Consider the following 18,925-nt stretch of genomic DNA (forward strand, 5'->3'; position numbering starts at 1 on the left):
CCCATCAGTTTAATTCCGACCGGGCCAAAATTGCCTTTATCATGTCCCATCTCACCGGGGAGGCCCTGGCCTGGCTAAATCCTCTATGGGAGAGAGGAGACCCCCTGGTGTCCAACTTGCCTGCTTTTCTCTCGGCTTTCCGGAAAGTCTTCGACGAACCCGGACGGAAGACCTCATCCGCATCCTCTCTGCTACGCCTCCGTCAGGAGGGTCTCACCGTGGGCCAATATGCCATACGGTTCCGCACCCTTGCCTCGGAGCTGGCCTGGGATAACGACGCTCTGGTATCCGTCTTCTGGGAGGGTCTGTCCGGTCGTATTAAAGATGAACTTGCTGGTCGGGACATTCCTACCTCTCTCGATGATCTAATAACCCTTGCCACCCTGATTGACCTACGGTTCCAGGAGCGTGCCAAAGAGGTCACCCGTGAGAGAAGGATTCCACGTTTAGCTCCTACTTTCCAGAAACCCGTCATTCCCTCCATCTCTCCCCAGGTACACTCTCCTGAGCCTATGCAGGTCGACCAGACCAAGATGGTCAAAACCCGTCAGGACTCACGCCGTGCCGAGGGGAGCTGCTTCTACTGTGGCAGTAAGGAGCACCGGATCCGTGCCTGCCCGGAGAGGTCGGGAAACGCCTGTGTCTAGGTTCGCTCAGAGAGGTCCACCTAGACAAGAATAAATCCTCTCCATCCCTGCTGTTGTCAGTTTCGATCATCTACGGGGAGAACCGTTATTTCGAACTAGCCCAACTTGACTCTGGAGCAGCCGGGAACCTTATTTCACAGTCCCTGGTTGAGAAATACCGCATCCCCACCAAACCTCTGGCTGTACCCTTGTCTGTCGCTGCCGTGGATGGGGGCCTCTTACCTCGCCCCATTCAACTCATCACCGAATCCATTACCCTGCAGGTGGGAATGCTGCATTCTGAAAGTATCTCCTTTCATGTTCTGCCTGGACTCTCTCACGCCCTCTTGCTAGGTCTGCCCTGGCTCCAGAGACATGCACCCGTGCTAGACTGGCAAACCGGAGAGGTCCTTCGCTGGGGACAAGACTGTCATAAAACCTGCCTGGTTCCCGTCCATCCCGTCCGTCCCTCTCCTACCCCAGCTAATCTACCTGGACTTCCGATTCCTTATTGGTCTTATGCAGATGTCTTTAATAAAAAGGAGGCAGAGACATTACCACCACATAGACCATACGACTGTCCCATCGATCTGCTACCCGGTACTACTCCTCCCCGTTGGCGTATCTATCCTTTATCCGCTGCTGAGACCCGGTCAATGTCCGAATATATTGAGGAGAATCTGGCCAGAGGATTCATCCGGAAATCTACCTCCCCGGCGGGAGCAGGCTTCTTTTTCGTCAAAAAGAAGGACGGCTCTCTCCGTCCCTGTATAGACTATAGAGGCCTAAACCTGATCACGGTGAAGAATAAGTACCCCCTTCCGCTCATTCCAGAATTATTTGATCGCCTGAGGGGGGCTAGGATCTTCACCAAACTGGACCTTCGTGGGGCGTACAACCTGGTTCGTATTCGTCAGGGGGATGAATGGAAGACGGCATTCAACACCCGGGACGGCCACTATGAATACCTGGTAATGCCCTTTGGTCTCTGTAACGCTCCTGCCGTCTTTCAAGAGTTGGTCAATGACATCTTCCGGGACCTTCTCTACTCCTGCGTAGTGGTGTACCTGGACGACATCTTGGTCTTCTCTCCGGATCTCCAGACTCACCGGAGGGACGTTCGTCAGGTCCTGCTCAGGCTAAGGCAGAACCATCTCTACGCTAAATTTGAGAAGTGCCTCTTTGAGCAGACCTCGCTTCCGTTTCTGGGCTACATTATCTCTCAGACCGGCCTACAAATGGATCCTGAGAAACTGTCTGCCATCGAGAAATGGCCCCGACCGGAGGGGTTGAAGGCCATTCAGCGATTCCTGGGCTTCGCCAACTACTACCGCCTCTTCATACCACACTTCTCTTCCCGGACGGCCCCAATTTCTGCGCTCACCCGTAAAGGTACTAATCCCAAAGAGTGGCCACCCGAAGCAGAGGAGGCCTTTCTTTCCCTTAAACAGGCCTTCTCTTCCGCCCCGGTGCTGCATCGCCCAGATGGCAACAAACAGTTCTTCCTGGAAGTTGACGCCTCCTCCTCTGGAGCCGGAGCGGTACTTACTCAAAAATCTTCTTCCGGGAGGATGGTAACTTGTGGCTTCTTCTCTAAACTCTTCTCCTCCTCTGAGCGCAACTATTCCATAGGAGACCGAGAGTTATTGGCCATCAAACTGGCATTGGAGGAGTGGCGTTACCTGCTCGAGGGGGCTCTTCACCCGGTAATAATTTACACTGACCACAAGAACTTGGCTTACCTCCAGCATGCCCAGAGACTTAACCCGCGCCAAGCCCGGTGGTCCTTGTTTTTTGCTCGTTTTGATTTTGTCCTTCATTTTCGCCCGGCTGACAAAAACGTCAAGGCGGACGCCTTGTCTCGGTCCTTTCTGGTGTCTGATCTCGAGGAGGATCCGAAACATATCATCGATCCCGCCAGAGTAATGCAGGTGGCTCCCGTGAGTCTAAATCGTCTTCCTCCTGGTAAGACGTTCGTACCAGTACCTGATCGGGAGAAGATCCTACACTGGGGTCATTCGTCTAAACTAGCTGGCCACGCCGGTCAGAAAAAGACCCTCCAACTTATTACCCGGCACTACTGGTGGCCTAACCTGCACAAGGATGTAATAGACTTTGTTTCTGCCTGTGTGTCCTGCGCCCGCAACAAAGTTCCGAGACACCTGCCGGCCGGCCGCCTCCTACCTCTGCCAGTACCTGCTGCCCCCTGGCAGCATATAGCGATGGACTTCATTACTGATCTACCCGTCTCTGCCGGTTGTACGGTCATTTGGGTGGTCGCTGACCGCTTCTCCAAGATGGCTCACTTCATTCCACTGCCAGGTCTTCCGTCTGCACCCGAGCTGGCTAAAGACTTTATCCGCCACATCTTCCGTCTTCATGGCCTGCCCCGTCACATCGTGTCGGATCGTGGGGTACAGTTCACTTCCCGTTTCTGGAGAGCCACTTGTAAATTGCTGGACGTCACCCTGGACTTCTCCTCCGCTTACCACCCACAGTCTAATGGTCAAGTGGAGCGGATCAATCAGAACCTGACCAGTTACCTTCGGCACTTCGTTAATGCCCACCATTCTGACTGGGTGGATCTCCTGCCATGGGCCGAATTCTCGTACAACAATCACGAGAGCGAGTCTTCCTCCAAATCCCCGTTTTTTGTAGTCTACGGTCAGCATCCTCGGATCCCGTTTCCCGTCTCCACCTCGGCGGACAATCCGGCTGCGGAATCTCTTGTTAACAAATTTTCCTCCATATGGGAGAGTACCCGGTCCGCACTCCTTCTGTCATCCGAGCGTATGAAAAGACACGCTGACAAAAAACGTCTGGACCCTCCTCAATTCCGCCCTGGGGATAAAGTCTGGCTCTCGTCCAAATATGTCCGGCTCAAGATCCCTTCCTATAAGTTAGGGCCTCGGTTCATCGGCCCACTGGAGGTCATCAGTCAGATCAACCCGGTGGCCTATAAATTGAAACTCCCGGCCAACTTACGGATCCCTAACTCCTTCCATGTGTCTCTCCTCAAACCTGTGGTGCTTAACTCTTTTTCCAAGTCTACAGGTACGCCTCCTGCTCCGGTTTCTGCTGAGGACGAGTTTGAGGTAGAGAACATTCTTGCCACCAAAAGGGTAAGAGGAAAGACCTTTTTTCTGGTAGATTGGAAGGGGTTTGGTCCTGAGGAGAGAACGTGGGAGCCCCGGGAGAACATCCATGCCCCTCTCATCCTAGCTAAATTTCTGTCTGGCCTAAAAAAGGGGGGGCCTAAAGGGGGGGGTACTGTAGCGCTGGCGTCCCTGCCCTCTGCTAGGCAGGGACGCTGCTCCCCTCACCGCTCTGCTCCGTGCCCGGCGTCCTCTCCCCGCTCTGCTGTCAGCGCGCGCTCCTTCCCGGCGTCCTCCTCCCGCTCTGCTCTCAGCGCGCGCTCCTTCCCGGCCCCTGTGCTTAGGGCGCGCACGCGCGCGCTCCCCTCCTCTTAAAGGGGCCGCGCGCGCCGTCCTAAGGAGTCCCCGGCCAATGGCCGGAGGACTTCATCATATATAAGGCACCTCCTCCAAAATGGAGGTGCCCGAGCAATGTTGTTTGCACCTGTGTCTCACCTGTGCTTCAGCCCTCAGGTCCCGTTGCCAGTTACCTGCCAGTTACCTGCCAGTTTCCTGCCAGTTTCCTGCTAGTTACCTGCCTGATTCCTGCCTGAATACTTGTTACCTGTCTGCCAGTCTGAGGTCCGACGGTCTGCCTTACTACTCCTGTCAGTCTGTCTAAAGGACCAGCCTGCCCGCTCACCTGGGAGCGCATATCAGCTACCTGCCTGCTTGCCTGAGGTCCGACGGTCTGCCTTACTACTCCGGTCAGTCTGTCTATGGACCAGCTTGCCCGCTCACCTGGGAGCGCTTCTCCGTTATCTGCCTGCTTGCCAGCCCGGAGGCTCCGTTGTCACGTGCTGTGACCACCAGCTATCTCAGAGACTCTTGCCCGCTCACCTGGGAGCGCATCTCCGTTACCTGCCTGCTTGCCAGCCCGGAGGTCCCGTTGTCACGTGCGGTGACCACCAGCTATTCCAGAGACTCTTGCCCGCTCACCTGGGAGCGCTTCTCCGTTACCTACCTGCCTGCCAGCCCGGAGGTTCCGCCGTCACGTGCCGTGACCACCTGCTATTCCAGAGACTCTCGCTTGCTCACCTGGGAGCACACTTCTACCATCTGCCTGCTAGCCTACCCGGAGGCTCTGCCATCACAGGTCGTACCTACCCCTTACCTAGAGACTGCCACCCGCTCCCTTACAAGGGCCGCCCCCTTGTATAGTAGCTCAGAGGTTCCGCCTCCCGGACCCGTTACAGCGAACATTGCAAGACACCGGACGGAGCAGACAAAACACCGGGAAGACATCGGAAGGTGAGTATAAACTTTATTTTTTATTTTAAATTCTTTCTGTACAGTTTCTATTGTAACCAGGTCTGGATGAGAGTCTCCTCTCCTCCAGACTTGGGTACCATCCGCACATTGAACCGTGTGATATCCGCATGTGCAAATGCAGTGATGCGGATGTCACGCGGTCCAATGCAGGTCAATGGCGGCGATTACGCTGCGTGTCCGCAAAATTAATGGACATGCTGCGGATTTTTGAGCGCAGCATAAACGCTGCGGAAAAATCCGCAACATGGGCATTGAAAGTGCGGCTTGTCATTGGGGACCATGGGGGGCAGATTACCAAGCGTTTCCCAAACATTTATGCTGTGGAAATTCCGCAGCATAAACGCTTGTAAAACGCTACGTGGGCACCCAGCCTAAGAGTTAACATTTAATATGAGTGAATGGGTGCCCTTCTCATGGATGATTCATAAGTGCTTGGCTAAGTGAGTTGTTTTGAGTGTTCCTTAAACCAATTGTTGAAATTCGTAGTTTTATCTTTATTGTATACTTTGTTTCTCGAATCCTCATGTGTTTTTGCAAACAGTGAATTTCCAGCTCTTAAAAGCAGCTATTGATTACAATTGTTTTGTGATTATTAAATGTGTTTTTGCATAAACAAAAGGAGAGAACTAACTGATAAAAATAGTCAATACAGCTATTATAATACACATTTTGCTAATATGTATTAAATGTTATATGCTAGCTTTATAAAATCATGTTTTGTTTCAGCTGTAAGAAACCAAGGCTGAGACTGCAGATATTTTTAGAATGCTCTTTAAGACATTGTTTCATAGATATGATATCCTCTTAGAAACATGGAAGCCTCATTCGTCTAATTTATCCTTGAGAACTAACAATAGTTCTGTTTTACTTGAATTATTTGATCATTCAGTCTGAGAATGTGTGGAAACTTTGTGGCTGTGAGTCAGAATTTTGATATATATACTGCTCTTTTTTGTATATACGTTTTATATCTTATTTTTATCTATCACCTTTTAATTGTTACTTCTATTCTAAATGAATTTTGATTTTATCCAAATCACATGTGAATATATTTTAAAGATTTCCATATCAAGGGATCTGTGGTGGCAATCATACTGTATATATGGGTGCTCTTTGGGCATTATACTGTATATAGTGAGCTGAGGAGGACATCATACTGTGTATATAGAGCTTTGGAACCCGTCAAACTGTATATAGGGATCTGTTGTGACATCAGTGATTAGAGGGGCTGTGCTGGCCATCATATTGTATATATGTGGCTGTGGAGCCATTATATTGTATATAGTGAGTTGCGGTGGCCATAATACCATATATGGGGGAGCAATGAGGGCTTTTACTGAATTACTGAATTCAGGGAGATGGGGGGCCATAATGTCTTATCTAGGGAGCTGTCGGGACCATCGCACCATATATGGGGAGCTTTGAGGTTATGATACTGTATATAAGGAGCAGTTGGGATATTATGCTGTATATACTGGAGATATGAGGGACTTCATACTCTATAGTGAGCTGTGAGGGCCATTATAATCTGTATAGGGAGATGGATGGGAATCATACTGTATATTGTGATCTGTGTGGACATTTTATTCTATATAAAGTAGCTTTTGAATATCATAGACATGTAGAGCTGTGGGAGCATCATACTGTCCTGTATATAGAAAGCAGTGGGGACATCATACTGTTCATAGGGAGCTGTGGAGTCATCATACTTTATAAAGAGAGCTATGTAGACATCATACTGTGTACAGAAACCTGTGGTGGCCATAATAATGTACATAACGGAGCTGTGAGGGCCTCATACTGTATATAGGGAGCTGAGGGGCCATTAAACTTAAAAAAGGCACTGTGAGGTTATATTACTGTATATTGAACAGATGTCAATAAGAGAGGGAAATATACTATATACAGGGGACTGTAGAGCTTGGATTCCAAGGTTTTAATGTTTTCTGAATAAAGTCTGTAATTTTACGTATGGATGAAAGTGTTGACTTTTTCCTTTTACTTCTGACTACTGGTTTGTGCAATGCGAGGATGGCACACCGGGATAAATAATGGCGGCTGGGGACCGAGTACCGAGGGATGGTCGCCGCAATGAGGTTGCTGAAAGATTCCATCTTTACGAGCCTAAAAGGTAACATTTCAAGTGCTAGCAGTCTAGTAATGTGGCAGTTAAGCCCTGTGGACTTTGGGTGGTTGGCTGCGTATTTGCGCTTGCAATCAAAGGACTGGAGTAGGGACAAATGAACGCTGCACTTGGACAGGAATTGGTTGCTGATGGTGGTGGTTGCAAGTGTGCAATGACAGGTGCAGGGCAAGAGACATCTTTTCCTGCACCATGGACAGGGGATTGGTGTGCACGCACAACAGCGAAACAGTCAGTGGTGTCACCCCCACACACTGCTTCAGGACCCTGGCATTTGGTCTAACTATTCAAGTGCTTTCCTATCATGTGCCTGAACATGCTAGTGGTGGTCAGGCTGGTAGTTTTGCTGCCCCTGCTGATTCTGGCATGGCAGTTGTTGCAAATGGATAATTTTGGAGTTATCTGTACAGTCTTCAAAAGGAGCTAGACTCTGGAAGACCTAACAGTTAGACTGGCAACTTCCCTCATGTCGGTGTTCCGAGGAACAGTTGCCTGCCTTGTGTCTGTGGCCACCCCACTGCTTGTTCCTGACTGCTGTGGTGCTATGCCTCACTCACCCTCTGTGCTGCTATCCTCACTATGCATGTCACCTTGCCAGGTTTGGTCAGTGACTTCATCGTCCACAGCCTCATCTTCCACATATGCACCCTGGGTTTCCTCCGGATTTTCTGGCAATTGTGTCTCATCATAATCATCCACTTCTTGCGACAATAATATTCCACCGTCACCTTCATGTGACCATGGCTACTCAAATATTTGGGCATCGCTACATGCGATCTCATCTTGCCCCACTTGAAGCGGGCCGGGTAAGATGCTCAAAACTATAAATGGAAAAGTGAACAGCTCTTTGGAGTGTTCAAGTGTGGGATCACTTGTCTCCGGGCGGGCACTCGGCATGGTGGGAGGAAGGAGGATCAGGTGAGGAATATGTGATCACGACTCACAGCTACTGAGACTGGACCATGTGGAAGGCAGGATGGTGGTAGTGGTTGCAAACTGACTGGAACAATTATCTGCTATCCAGCCAACAACCTTTTCACACTGCTCTGGCTTCAAGAGTGGTGTTACGCGGCCCACTAGTAATTGGGACAGGAAGGTAGTTCGTCATGATGTGGGTGTTTGATGTGCTCCCTCAGCAGGCACAGTTTCATTTTGCCTATGGCCTCGGCCTCTGCATGCACCATCAGCATCACGTCCACTTCCTTGTCCCTTGCCACGATCCTTGCCCATTTTAAATGTAGTATAATATTTGGCACGCTCTAAAAATTGTCACGATTATTACAGCAGTAATATCAGATCACTCACGTCTGATGACCATGGTTTTAAGCAGTGGTGTTTAGAGATGATATTGTTCAGCGAATAAATGTGAATAGGTTGAACAACACACACCTTGCAGACTTTAACTGGAGTGTAATATTTGGCACTTTCCAAAAAATGTGATGATTATTACCCCAGTAATATCGGAGCACGTCTGAAGAACACGGTTTTAGGCAGTGGCCTATTTAGTATGGTATTGATCAGCGACTAAGTGTGAATAGGTTGAACAGCACACAACTGGCAGACTTTACGGATGATGGGCAAGTTCTTTTGTTTCCACAATATAGCAATGCGAATAAAATCAAACAAATATGTATGTATTCGGCTAACAAGCAAATGGAGAAGTAAAAATGGTATACGATATTGCTTTTTAAGCAAATAATCAGGATTAAGAGCAAAACAAAATTAGCCCTGATTCTTAGGCTATGGATATCAGTAACATGTGCAATGGACCCTATTCTGCTCTATACACTCTCCACAAACTCTGCCTGCCTAACTCCTGCTATCACCAGTAATAATATATGCAGCTGGATTAGTCCTTAGAAAGCCTGTTAGTTCATTTATATACAGTGGTTACTGAAAGTATTCAGACCCCTTAAAATTTTTCACTCTTTGTTTCATTGCAGCCATTTGGTAATTTCCAAAAAGTTAATTTTTTTTCTCATTAAAGTAGACTCTGCACCCCATCTTGACTGAAAAAAACAAAAATGTAAAATTTTTTGCAAATTTATTATAAAAGAAAAACTGAAATATCATATGGTCATAAGTATTCAGACCCTTTGCTAAGACACTCATATTTAAGTCACATGCTGTCAATTTCCTTGTGATTCTCCTTGAGATGGTTCTACTCCTTCATTGGAGTCCAGCTGTGTTTAATTAAACTGATAGGACTTGATTTGGAAAGGCACACACCAGTCTATATAAGACCTCACGGCTCACAGTGCATGTCAGACCAAATGAGAATCATGAGCTCAAAGGAACTGCCCAATGAGCTCAGAGACAGAATTGTGGCAAGACACAGATGTGGCCAAGGTTACAAAAGAATTTCTGCAGTTCTCAAGGTTCCTAAGAAGACAGTGGACTCCGTAAACTACTGACAACATGTCTCTGAAATTCAAAGCTAAAAATTTTGTATTTATTTGCAGCAAATGATAAAGCGTCAAAATACTAAAAAAGAAACAGTGCTTCAGACCTCAAATTACTCATGATTTAACTCAGGAACAGTTCAGAAATCAATATTTGGTGGACTAACCATGATTTTTAATCACAGCTTTCATGCGTCTTGGCATGCTTTCCACCAGTCTTTCCATACTTTCCAATAGAAAACTGTTCAGTGATCTCTTATTTTTGCCAGAGCTGTATATATAAAAATATATATTGCTGTCAATGCGGAATACCTATACCTATCTAATAAACCACTAATTCTCTCCCTAGCTCATCAGCACCTATCCCTACTCTACCTGTCTGAAGGGTAGACTGTGACGAGCATAGGGTCACTGAGTCTAATATAGACCCAATGATGCTATATGACCAGCCAATCACTGTAATGCCACAACCAACATGGCTGCAGCATTACAGTGAGTGGCAGGCAATCCCCGCATGTTTATTCAGTGTTAAAACAGTGTCAAACAACCCGGCCGGGGAGTTGAGCTCCTGCACAAGCATCCTGGAAGTACTCGCCGAGCATCTCGAGCAGTGAACAGAAGCGAGCATACTTGCTCATCCCTAGTGAAAACGTCTTGTTCTGCAAAAAAAAAATACAGCTATACAGCTCCATCAGTGGAGAAATAAAAAGCCATACCTCTCAGAATACAGTGATGCAAAAACAATTCATTTTTCTATAAAATAATTTTTTTGTGTAAGAGAATTTAAAAATTTTTTTTTATATAAATATGGTATTATTCTAATTGAAGAATAAAGCTGTCTTATTGCCACACGGAGAACGGCATAAAAAACTAAACCAAAAAACAATTCCTGAGTTGCCGGCTTTTGTCCATTCTGCCACCCAAAAATCGATCAAAAAATGTTACATGCTAAAAACGGAACCAATGAAAATATCAACTTGTCCCACAAAAAAGAAGCCCTCACATGCTTCTGTCAGCAGAAATATATAATATTTTTTTATTTCTATAGCGCCAACATATTGCAAATCACTTTACATTTTAGAGGGGACTTGTACAGACATTAAAATATATTACACAATAAAAATAATCACATAAATCAACAGATACCAAGAGGAGTGAGGGCCCTGCTTGCAAGCTTTCAATCTATGAGGAAATAGGGGGGACACGAAAGATGGATGGTAACAATTGCTTGTATTGTATATGGTATTCTCTTAATGCTGAATGAACCAGTCACAAACCAAACTGTGTACAAGGACAGACACAGAGGGCTATTAAGTGCACGGAGGTGTGTGAACGGATGATATGAGGATTCTGATTCTGAAGTAAATTTTGTATGGGAAAAACAGGAATAGTTAGACAAGTGTGGTGAGGCGATAGGCCAATCGAAAGAAATACGTTTTTAGGGCACACTTAAAACTATGGGTATTGGGGATTAATCAAAGTGTCCTTGGTGGTGCCCAAACAATTGCAGCATGCGAGAAGTCTTGGAGATTGGAGTGGGAGGATCAGATTATTGAGGATGTTAATCTTAAGTCATTAGCAGAACGAGGGCACTGGTAACGTGGTAGACTGAGACAAGAAAGGAGATGTAGGGTGTTGCTGAAGTATGGAGTGCTTTGTGTGTGAGAGTGATGAGTTTATATTGAACTCTGTAGGGAATGGGTAACCAGTGCAATGACTGGCACAGAGTAGAGGCATTGTTGTAGCAGTTGGAGAGGAATATGATCCTGGCTGCTGCACTCAGGACGGATTGGAGACGGGAGAGTTTAGCAAGAGGAGCCTAATTAGTAGAGAGTTGCAATAAAGCAGACAAGAATAAGTGAGAGTGACAGTAAGAGTTTTTGCAGGATCAAAGTGAGAAAAGGTCGATTTCTAGAAATGTTTTTGAGGTGTAGATGACATGAGTGAGCGAGTGATCGTATGTAGGTAGTGAGTGAAAGATCTGAAAAAAGTATCACTCCAAATTAGTGGGCATGTTGCTGGGGAGTAATGGTAGAACCACAAACAGAAATGGCAATATCGGGCATAGGTAGGTTAGTGGATGGAAGAAACACAAGGAGTTCAGTTTTTGACAGGTTCAGTTTCAAATACAGGAAAGACATGATGCTAGAGACAATGGAAAGACAATCACTGGTGTTTTGTAATAATCCAGGGGTGCGTTCAGGAGAAGAGGTGTATAATTGGATGTCATCGGCATAGAGATGGAACTGAAAACTGAATCTACTGATTGTTTGTCCAAATATAGAAAAATCGTATCTCTCTAAATATAGCGATGCATGTTTTTGCTGAAAAAAAAATTATCTTTTAGTGTGTGAAACATAAAAAACAGAGTGTCATAGTGTAAAACATAAAAAAATCTAAATTTGGTATCACTGTAATCACACTGACCCAAATAATAAAGTTGTCTAATGACTGCATGAGGAATGGCTTAAAAAAAAAATTGACCTGCTGTTGATTTGTTGAGCTGAAAACACGCTCTGACACCACACTAGCTGCCATGCAGGCCAGCACCTAGAAGGCAGATGAGTAGAGGTCGGGCCAAGTGTTCAGCTTAGACACCCAATAATTAAAGGAAACTGAAGTGTCAGAAAGGAAGCTCGCATGGTCACTTAAGTACCCCTTGACCATGTTCTGCAACTTATCCCTCCTTGGCATTGTTACGGGCACAGATAGCCTTTACTGTTGTCCTGGCACATTTTCCCCCCACCTCTGTTGGAACTGGTGTTCTTGTCTTACCCCATTATCACTTGGTGTTGAAAAGAGCAGGTACCTCTGCCACCAGCATTGTTTGAGGGCGATGTTTTCAACAACTGATCTACAAAGGCCCTCTTGTACAATTCAATTGTAAAACTCTTTGTTGACTCCAAAAGGAGAGAAGGAAATTTCTCCTTGTACCGAGGATTGAGAAAGGTGGCCAACCAGTATAGGTCGCTCTTGTCACCTGCACCTTAAAACATCTTCAGAATCCGACCTTTTCTCACCTTTGAAACTGCTAAAATTCTTACTGTCACTCTAATTCACTCTTGTCTGGACTACTGCAACTCTCTTCTGATCGGTCTCCCACATACCAAACTTTCTTCACTTCAATCCGTCCAGTGCTGCGATTCAATGAAAGTCAATGGGCTTAAATTCGCGCCAGAAACGCGCTGCGGGTGATACCTGGGTCGGGAGAGGAGGCTGATCGCTGACACCGGCAATCAGCTTATCGGTCTCATGACCGATTAGCTGATGCTCACCTGACCCTGGGAACATTCGCAAGAATGTTCCCAGGGTGGTAAACTCACCATGACTGATCAGCTGATCTTCAGCTAATCAACCCCCGTGACCTCCTGCAGTATATATACTGACAGGAGTGATTTTAGCTACAGCAGTCTGATTCACTGCCAGACTAAACTTTACTGGTTGGTCACCAGGATCTGTCTGATACTTCAGTTCTGGTAACATAACCTAATAAGGGTTGAGTTAAGACATAATACAGTGCAGCTTGGAGCTACCACTATCTCATCCTCACCTGTTATGTAACTTAGGAAATATTAGACTTATTTTTCGTATCTTAATAACAAAATGGTGTGAATGCTAAGTTTTCTCCTTGGAAATGTAATACACAATTTTTTCAGATTTACTTAAATATTTCATAACTATGATTTTTATTATGCAAACAAATAAAGAAGACATTCAGCTGCTATGGTGTTCTTTCAGCATTATGAAGCGAAAATCTTTGAAAGCACTGATGTTGCTGGGAGTGAAATGATTACTGACTAGAATAAAGTAATAATGCTATTTAATTTCGGACACATGCCTTATAACACTCTCTTTGTAAGGTCTTCTGGTACAGTAAATCTATATTGTCAGTGTTGCTAGGTGTACAAGATCACAAATGCTTTTATTCCTTTTATGCCCAGAATGTGCAATAATAAGTGAAACATCTAATATTATACCTCTAAAAGATGATTTGTTTCAAAAATGAAAAACAGAAGGAGCTAGTTACAAATATATACAGTATATGAAGATACAATATTCACTGTCTGTTCACAGACATATAAAATGAAGTACTTATGGAGATGCAATCTTCTGTCTCATTATCATATTGGCAGCTCTATGCTAGCCAGGGCTTCAGAAGAGAAAGATGTAAGGCTTATTTTGAAATCTTATTTCCAATTATTGCCCCATCTAAACAGACCTACAATTACCCGATTACCGAACAAAGTGCTGAAAGTCCTGGGAATTTCAGAGTGAGCAACAGTGACCTGAAGAGATGGAGGGGACCAGACGGGTGCTGCTGATAAGCAGAGGGAATGGAGAAGTGAGCGTTGAAGTTAGTAGATGTGTTTTGTTTTATTTTTTTCACATTTTACTTTTATTATGCTCTGGGGTCTAGAAAGAACCCAGATAATAAGGGTCATTAAATTAGATTTGAATTTCTTGGGAAATTCCAAGTAAACAGGAGTATTTAAATTTTGCATGATCTGCTAATATCTAGTACTGACTAGTGATGAGCGAAAGTGCCCGGATAATGGATTAACCGGGCACACTCGAATCCTAACTGAGTATCTTTGGCATGCTCGTATATTATGTTCGAGTCCCTTCATCTGTATGATTTGCAGCTGTTAGACAGCCTGTGTGTTAGGGAATCATCACAAATGTTTGGGGCTGTCTAACAGCTGCAAATCATGCAGCCGCAGGAACTCGAACATAAGATACGAGCACGCCGAAGATACTCATTTAGGACTCAAACGTGCTCGGTTAACCCCTTATCCGAGCACGATCGCTCATCACTACTACTTACAGGTGACAAATGAGCCAATGACGTAGCCAAGCAGTAAGAAAAACAAGAAGGATGCTTGGCAGCATATCTAGCATTATAACCAGTGGAAAACACATCCCACTCTCTAAAAAATAGTGAATGGTCTAAAGGCTATGGATATCCTTCACATGGAATGAATGAATTTTTAAATATGTAAATTATACATTTGGCTGAAAAATTGCTTTAAGTTCAGATCTGACGATGGCGAGTTGAAATTCCCTGAGAGGACTAACAAATAAAGTAAAAAGTAAAAAAAAAAAGTTTACTTTTTATAAATTAAGAAGTCATAAAACTGGAAATCAATGTCCCTTTCCCCCAATAAAAATAAATTAAAAAAATATTAGAAGAATAAAAAAATACACATATGTAGTATCACTGCATCCATAATAGAACTATCAAAATATAAAATTAATGTACCCCATCTGTATACACAAGAATTAGAGAAAATATAAAAAACACATATAATTAGTTTTTTTTTAAATAAAAAGCAATCAAAATGTATCAAACTCAAAATGGTATCAATAAAAAAGTCTTGAAAAATGACAACACAAAACAAAACATTTTTTTTTTATAAATGTCCACATTTTTTTCACCACTAGAATAATAAAAAAATTGAGCAAGTTTAGTATCATCGTAATCATACAAACCTGGGGAATAATGTTGCCAGATTATTTTTTATCACACAATGAAGGCAAAATATAATTTTCTGTTGTAAATTCACCTCACTTGGAATTATTTTCCCACTTTCCTGAGCATTACATGATAAAAAGATTGGTGTCATTCAAAAATACAACTTGTCCACAAAAAAAATCTCCTTTCTGACATGAGACGTATCCATAAATCCCTGTGACCTGGTACTTATTAACGAGGGATGTATGGATACGCCTCATCTTAAATGCGGCACCACGACCGCAGTCGCGGTGATCACATTACAATTCTGATGCCATCTTACCTCAGGGTAGATGGTGTTGTTGTTCCTGGGGATGGTGACGCCCCCCACAACTACGATCGTTGAGATTGGCTGTTCAATTTTGAACAGCCAATCGCAGTGTTTCTCAATGTTTCTGGCAATCAGATTGCCTGAAACACTGAGGTCAAGACTAGGATAAGTGTTATAAAGCACTGATCATAAGCAGGTGCCTGATAATGCGAGGCTTCACCTGAGCCAGCTCTGATTGGTGCGATCGATGATGACATCGATCACACCAATCACAGCGCACAGAAACGATCTGACCTCAGGGTTACTGCCCTGTACTTAATCAATGTTGCTGCGAATTTGTACAGGGCGGTCACTCTATGTCTGTGAACTGTTCTGGGTCTTGTGGTGACACACAAGCCTGTGACAGCACTATCACTGCTCCTGCTGCCTGCTGCTTGCTGCTGAAGAAGACAGACGTAAGAAGATTTATTGATCCCTGATCCTTGCCTGAACTCTCCTCATCCACCCCAATCCCCTTTACACCCCTTTTTACACCTACCACCCCCTTTCTGCCACCGAGCGCTGATCTGTACTTGATCGCTGATCAGTACTTGATCGCTCGATTTTTGGCATTTCTTTTGTGCGTCCTACAGCGGCTGAGCGCTGAGCAGTGAAGCAAATCACTGATCAACTTCCTTGCTTACTGTTTTCCAGGACTTTTTTGCCCCTGTCCATTTTTCTCCCCTCAATTACAACACCTCCGTGCGTGCATCCAGCAGCTGCTGAGCGTTGATCAGTGATGCAAATCACTGATCCGCACTCCTGCTCACTGTTTTCCACTTTTTTTTCACTGATTATTTTTTCTTCACCCACCCCTTTGCACCACTTCATATGTGTGTCCTGCAGCCGCCGAGCCGCTGATTAGACATACACCACTGATTAGCACCCATGCTCTCTTTTGGCAAGGACTTTTTTTTATCCCCTTTTTGCACCACATCAGCGCAGCCGTCTTACAGCTGTCAAGCGCTGATCATTGATGCGCATCAGTGATCAACCTCCGGTTGTTGCTTTATTCTTTTAGCTTTTACTTTTCAAAATAAAAAAAGTATACACTAAGCGCTCTCACACACACAACTTAATAAAATTTAGTACTTACACAAACACCACATAAAAAAAATGTTGTCCCGCTCGGTTTAAACCTGGTATTCGGTGGAGGAGGCATATGCTTTCCTTGCCTCATGTGATACCGAACCACCACGAAGACACACCAGGACAGAAACAGAACCAGCGCCCACAATTACTGACCCTGTATGGACCTCACCCCCTGAAGATTATGAGCCACTGATTCCTGATTTTGTGGTACCATTAGGAATTAAATTTGACACCACTAGTGTAACAGAAATTTAGTTTTTCAAAGTCTTTTTCTCTGAGGATTTTGTAAACCTCATGGTAGGCCAAACAAATGTGTATGACCAGCAATTTTTGCCACAAAACCATTCTTCATCATTTTCTAACTGGACTTCTGTAGATGCAGTAGAAATAATGAAGTTTTGGGGCCTGATCCTTCACATCAGGGTACTGAAGAAGCCAGAACTTTGGCAATATTGGAATGTTTATGTTTTGTGTTCCGTGTGGCCATGACCCGGACACATTTTGAGGCCATCCATAAATTATTGCATTGTAATGATAATGCACGGTGTCCTCCCCGAAATGACCCCAACTATGACAGTCTTTTCAAAGTTCAGCCGGTCATTGAGCACTACGACAATTTTGCTGAGGTGTATGAGCCCCAAAGGGACATCTGCATGGATGAATCTCAAATCCATTTTAAGGGCATGCTCAAATTCCAGCAGTAGCTGACCAGTAAGAGGGCCAGGTATGGAATTAAGCTGTACAAAGTGTGTGAGAGTACTTCAGGGTACACCCACAAGTTTAGGGCTTATGAAGGGAAGGACTACCGGATTGAACCCCCCATCCTGGGAGTGAGTGGGAAAATGTTGTTGCCTTTAGTGCACCCATTGCTTGATCAAGTTTATCACCTATATGTGGATAACTTTTATATCAGCATCCCACTGTCCATGTTGCTCTCTGTGAGAGGTGCCGTGGTCTGCTTTACTGTCCGCAAAAATTAGAGAGGCCTCCCTAAGATGCTAATATTGGGCAGCTGCTCAGAAGGGGTGAGAGCAGAGCCCAATGTAGTGACAACATGCTGGTGATCAAGTACTAGGACAACAGGGATGTCCTTTTCTTGACCACCATACATGGTGATGGCAGCACCTCAACTGCTGTACGAGGTACCTCTACACAGGTCCACAAACCACACGGTGTACTGGAGTGCAACAAGTAAATGGGGGGGAATTGATCCCTCTGATCAAGTCCTCCTGCCATTTAGTGCCTTGAGAAAGGTGTTGTACAAGAAGCTGGACGTGCACATCGTACAGATGGCAATGCACAACGCTTTTATGCTATCACAATGTGCAGGCCAGACCACTACATAGTACCTCCAGTTCCAGGAGGTAGTGATCAAGGCCCTGATATTTGGCAGTTATGAAGGAGCGGGCCCCAGTACTTCTGGACTGAAGGTGCTCATATCGTACCAGGCCGACATTTCCCGGGGGAGGTCCTTGAAAGCACAAAAAAGGAAGGATGCAAACGAGGTGATGAGTGTATTACTGAGGGGCGATATGCAAGGACACCACTTATCAATGTGACACCTGCCCCAAAAAACCTGATCTGTGTATGAAAGAATGCTTCAGACTGAACCACACATCCATGGACTACTAAATTCATTTCTGACTCACGTAAGCCAACTTGACGAACACTACACAACTCACATATGACAACCTGATGTACACTACACAACTCACGTATACTAACCTGAAGGCACTCTACAAAAAACTCACATATGATGTCCTGAAGTACACTGCACAACTCACTTATACTAAACTGATACACTCTACACAATTCACATATGATAACCTAACGTACACTACACAACTCACGAATACTAACCTGATGCACTCTAGAGAACTCACATATGATAACCTAACGTACACTGCACAACTCACGAATACTAACCTGATGCACTCTACACAACTCACATATGACAACCTGATGCACACTACACAACTCACAACTCACGTATACTAACCTAATGCACACTAGACAACTCACAAATGCCAATAGATTATAAAATTCACATACCAGGAAACAGTAGATCAGTTACAAAATTAAATCACTTGTGGGGCATTTCCACTGTTTAGGCACATCAGGAACTCTGCAAGCGCAACATGATACCCCCAGACCATTCAATCAAAGTCTGCATTCAAAAATGTCACTCCTTCCCTTCCAAACCCTGACATGCACCTAAACAGCAGTTTTCTCCCACATATGGGGTATACGTGTACTCAGGAGAAATTGCACAACTGATTTTGAGGTCCACTTTCTCCAGTTACCCTTGTGAAAATATTTTTTGGGGCTAAAATAACATTTTTTTGTGGAAAAAATGTTTTTTATTTTTTTATTTTCACAAGTCAACATTATAATCTTCTGTGAAGAACCTGGGGGTTCAAGGTGCTCACCAAAA

The sequence above is a fragment of the Phyllobates terribilis genome, unplaced genomic scaffold, assembly GCF_046119375.1.
Source record: "Phyllobates terribilis strain yellow unplaced genomic scaffold, ASM4611937v1 Scaffold_3__8_contigs__length_932513732, whole genome shotgun sequence".
In the NCBI taxonomy this organism is placed as follows: domain Eukaryota; kingdom Metazoa; phylum Chordata; class Amphibia; order Anura; family Dendrobatidae; genus Phyllobates; species Phyllobates terribilis.